The sequence below is a fragment of the Pituophis catenifer genome, unplaced genomic scaffold, assembly GCF_029215685.1.
Source record: "Pituophis catenifer annectens isolate HBS135680 unplaced genomic scaffold, rPitCat1.0.hap2 SCAF_4, whole genome shotgun sequence".
NCBI lineage: Eukaryota > Metazoa > Chordata > Lepidosauria > Squamata > Colubridae > Pituophis > Pituophis catenifer.
The window spans coordinates 112983123-112988392 of NW_027256884.1; positions in this window are offsets into that span (position 1 = coordinate 112983123).

A 5270-nucleotide genomic window follows, 5' to 3' on the forward strand; every position below is an offset into this window, starting at 1 on the left:
CTAGATACGTTGTTTCATCCAGGTACTGGGGAAGCTGTCGTGCAACCACACTCTCAACAACCTTCGCCACAAAGCGAAGGTTGGAGACTGGACGATAGTTAGTCAATGTTGCCGGGTCCAGGGAAGGCTTCTTGAGGAGAGGTCTCACCACCGCCTCTTTCAAGGCGGCGGGAAAGACACCCTCGCCCAATGAAGCATTTATAATCCCCTGGAGCCAGCCTCGCGTCACCTCCCGGGAAGCCAGCACTAACCAGGAGGGGCACGGGTCCAACAAACATGTGGTCGCATTCAGTCTACCCAGAATCCTGTCCACGTCCTCAGGGGTCACAGAATCAAACTCATCCCAGATAACATTCTCAGGACCTGCCCCCGTCATCCCCGCTGGATCTACCCAGTCGGAGTCCAGATCTTCCCGAATCTGAGTGATCCAATAATGTGATTAGCATGGTCACTTGATTAATAATTTTATCTTCCCTCATACTGCACACAGATCACTGTGTATTTTACTGAATTTAGTAAAAAGAAAGAAAGAAAAGAAAAGAAGAGTTAGCAGAGATGGATAAATGGATTGCTTTGATTAAAGAAAAAAATGATTACTTTTGTTTCTACTTGGAAACAGCTTCTGGACTTCGTGCTTGAGGTAGAAAAAAAAAGAAATTTGATGTTGGGTTTTACCGATTAGACAGGTTTGCTTCATAGAAATGGCTAGTTTATACAACTATGCAAAAGTAAAAAGTTGAGGTTTGATCCTATTGTATTATTTTGCTGCCCCAAAGCGAGTCAGAAATCAATGCCTTTTCTTTGTTTCCCCCCCTTTCCCTACACTTTTCCCTTTTCTTCTCCTTCCCCTACTTTCCTACTGTTTTCTTTCATATTTTCGTATTTTATATTATAAACTAATAAAAAAAAGAGGTTCTTGGGATGATCATACAATAATGTGATTAGAATGGACACATAATTAGTAATTTTGTCTTCCCTCAATACCACACACAGATCAGTATTTTACTGAATTTAGTAAAAAGAATAGAAATCTATTTTTTCCTGTGACTGGATTCATACATGGAGGCAACCCATAATATGGTTTATTTGAGTTAGTATTATGTCAACTACTGTTGTGTTGCGCAACCTATGGCTTATTGCAGTAATAAGTAACTCGGGCTCCCTCATCATTTGTGACATTCCCAAGTCTCTTCTGACAATTATTATTAAAAAAATTAGCACTTTGATTTCCTATCATTTCAAGGGTTAGTGCAGGGGTGTCAAACTCAATTTCATTGAGGGCTGCATCAGGGTTGTTTGACTTTGGGGACCAGGGTGGGCATAGCCAGGGTGGGCATGGCCAGTTTGACATCACTCGTGTTGTGGGCATTTGTGGTGGCCCGAGCACTCTGCCGCAAGAGTGCTCCCAAGCTCCGATTTCAGCCGCAATGGCCTCCTGCAATCCTCTGTCAAGGAAAATGGAGCTCGGGAAGTCTGCACACAGCCCTCCCAAGCTCCATTTTCACTGGCAGAGGCGCTATGGACCAGTCGGTCACTATTTCCAGGGTGGCCTTGCAGGCCAGAACTCTGCCCCCTCTGCAGGCCGGATCTAGCCCCTGGGCCTTGAGTTTGACACTCCTGATCTAGAGTAAAGTTCAAGTGGATTGGTATTTTCATTCAAGGTATTAAAACCAATCATTGAAATATAAACCCAAATATTTCCCCTCATATATCTAATTGGGCCATTGACTCCATTGGCAAAACACAAGGGAGAAAATAATTTTGATTGGTTTAGAAAATGATCAGAAATACTGTATATTTATGTGTGTGGAATGTCAAATGAACATTTTGAAGAGATTTTAAAGAGATCCAGTCTAGTCCAACCTCTTCTATCTTATTAATTTTTATCCCCCCCTTAACTGAAACATCCACTTGATTCCTCTTTCCTTTATATATGTTTATAACCTTTTCAAAAACATTTCTTTTTTAATGTAAAGTACTCATGGATAAGATATTCTACCTCAAATAATAATACAGAACAGGAGGCATCATGTTTTGGTAATGCTCTTCTTGGGTTCCATCAAGTAATGGGAAATTTATGACTGGAGTAAAAACATTATTGTCTATCGACTAGTTCTGAGAAAGATGGTGATAATGATGACTTCTTGATTGAATTTGCTACACAAATGACTTGACAATAAGAACAGATTTTGCCACTGGGGTCAGTGGTCCTCAAAACAGGCTATAAAATGAACATGAAATACTGAAATATTCCAGCTGTTTTTTTTTAAAAAATATTATTATTCACTGACCAGGGTCACTGTACTGAAACACAAATGATCTGGTTATCTTGGATGCTGGAAGATTGTGGCCCTTAATTTTTTTGTCAAGTTTTAAGTATCTGTTATGTCCTTATAAGGACATCCGCTGAGGGATTGGTTGATTCCAACAGCGGGAGTTTTAAATAGCTGTCATTGGCTGGCTGGCTTGCCGAAGCTGCATAAAAGGAGGCTCCGCAGCACAGCCGGCAGTTCTTATTCTACCTAATAAAGTGCTGAACGGACTGAAGCTGAGTCGCGTCTCTTTTTCCCTCCGCCGATCTAACAGTATCACTCAGTCAAAATGCCTTTTTCTTCTCCTATACGTAAGTGATACATACTGTAAGTGATAAGATGCTATCAATCCTTGTTGTTGCAAATGGTGATTCCAGTCATTTGACTTATTTCTGATTGAATTGTCATAATCCATTCTTTTCCCTTTCATTTCCATTTAACCTCACCTACTTACATTTTAATTTTCTGCAGAAAAGAGCTACCAGAATGACTGGGGAGTTAGAGAAGCTTCCATACAAGGAAAACCTAAATCATGTGGTGCTTTTTATCTTAAGTCAAGGTAGTGGAATACAGGAGAACAAAAGAAAAGTATATAATATCACACATAGCTGAAATATAAATACAGACAGAAGCTTTTCTTCCACTTTAACAAATAATCTTTTGAAACTAAATGCAGATTTTTATTTTTTAAAAAAGGGATACAATGCAATTAGATGTGGTTATGGCTTACAATTTAGATGATTTTGAAGAAGACTAGCTACTACTATTGCATACTAACTCTTGAACCACATGAAGCCAACCTTAAATTCTATCTTGGGTATAGCCATTTATGCTTTGACTATCATTAGGTTGAACTTTAAAAAAAAGAAAAGAAAAAACATATTCTAAGTTATCTGAAAATATATTATAAATCAAATCTTTTCAAATTTCAAGTCATTTCTTTTTTTAGTGGTATCCTCTATCTAATCTTCTCATCTTCCATAGAAAGCAATCAGAATTGGAGGTGTCTTATATCATGGTATGGATTTAAAATACATCTATTAAAATTTGTTTCACGCTGCTTTGGTAACAACTCATCATCTGTAATAATAGAGATATAAGATTCAACATTTGATGAAATAAAATCCCCAAATCCCACAAGAGTCAGGTTCTACTATTTGCTATGGGTAAACCTTTGTTCAATACAAGACTGACCTAGAACTCTACTTCCTACATAAACCAAAAAAATATTATGACATTGGACTAAAATATTTCAAAAATTGCATGAACAGGAACTGGATTTTCCAAGACATTTAGAGATATACAGAATTTTGCTTTGAATGGGTAATGCAATAAAGTGTCTATGGAAGCATTGGATCATATTCTTTCATCACTGTACTCTAAATATATATGCTACAGATGGATTTATTTACTTTCATTGCTTGGTAAAAGATTAGTCCAAATTTATTTCAGAAGATATAGATTTTTATCTGGCACCAATAGTGGAATGAGAGTTTGGTTGTTTATCTACTGGGATGTGGGCATTCCAGGCAGCACATAATGCTATTCTTGATGGTTTTTGAAAGTTAAGAGCTGTTCTTAAATGTAATCATTTAATAGATTCAAGTTAGCTTATCTTTCATTCCACCTTTTGCATCTTCCCCCTCATGCAGCAGGTACTGCTCATCATAAATAATGATCTAACTAATCATTCCTCTTTAGTGTTCTGCCCACATTCATATTTCACTGCTCAGTCCAATTTTCTCCTCTTTCTAGCTGTATTGAGTCCTGTATAAGAGTAAGTAGAACTTTACTCTTTTATTATTAGCAGTCTGTTAAAAAGACAAGAATAAGGTAGGCAGGAAGGGCAAGAATGACAATCTGGACAGAATTATACAGGCTTAATCAGTTGTTCAGCTTTTTCATTCAAGAAAGTTGGGGGTGAACTCCAAGGGAATTCTTCTTGCAGTAACTATTTGGAGCAGGAAGAAAAACTTTCTAGTTTTTTTTTAAAAAAATCACATCTAAATTAAAATTGCGTATTTCCTATATCTATCAGGATTGCACCTAAATAGGTGAAACAGCAAAAGGAAGGAGTTTGAAATATAACTCCACTTGTAGCCAAAAGAATAGAAAGTTTTTCAAATGCAACAAAAGTTAGCTTTCTGTATTTTGCAGTTACTGAAATATATATTGCTGCCTAAAGGGTGTCTGAATGAATGTTGAACCCAGAAGTTAAAATTGTGTACTGCTTCAGCCCAGATTTAGACAGAGCTCTCATTGTCAGGACTATTTGAAAGATATTTGCATTCTTACTCAAAATATTGTGAGATCACCCAGACATTTTAGATAAGATTACATCATTTTGCTAATTTATAATTTTGAAAAATATAATTTGGGAGCCTGAAGATGATATGAGGATATTCCCTAAAAGACATCTGGGATAAATATTTCAAAATAAATACATTTTAAATGTATAGGATTGTACATCTAATTCTCATTACATAGTTTCTATTTCATTTCTACTCTTAACATTCTAATTGTAGTAATAATAGTAATCTAGAAAAAACTGAGGATTTAGATATGATGGGCAAATGAATTACAAGCCAACTCACCAACTCATGCCATTTTTGCTACATATGAATGGAACAGAACAGAACAGAACAGAACAGAACAGAACAGAATAACATAACAGAGTTGGAAGGGACCTTGGAGGTCTTCTAGTCCTGCTTAGTCAGGAAATCCTACACCACTTCAGACAAATGATTATCCAACAGCTTAAAAATTTCCAGTGTTGGAGCATTCACAACTTTCGGAGGCAAGTTCTTCCACTGATTAATTGTTCTAAATGTCAGGAAATTTCTCCTTAGTTCTAAGTTGCTTCTCTCCTTGATTAGTTTCCACCCATTGCTTCTTGTCCTGCCCTCAGGTGCTTTGGAGAATAGCTTGACTCCCTCTTCTTTGGGGCAGCCCCTGAGA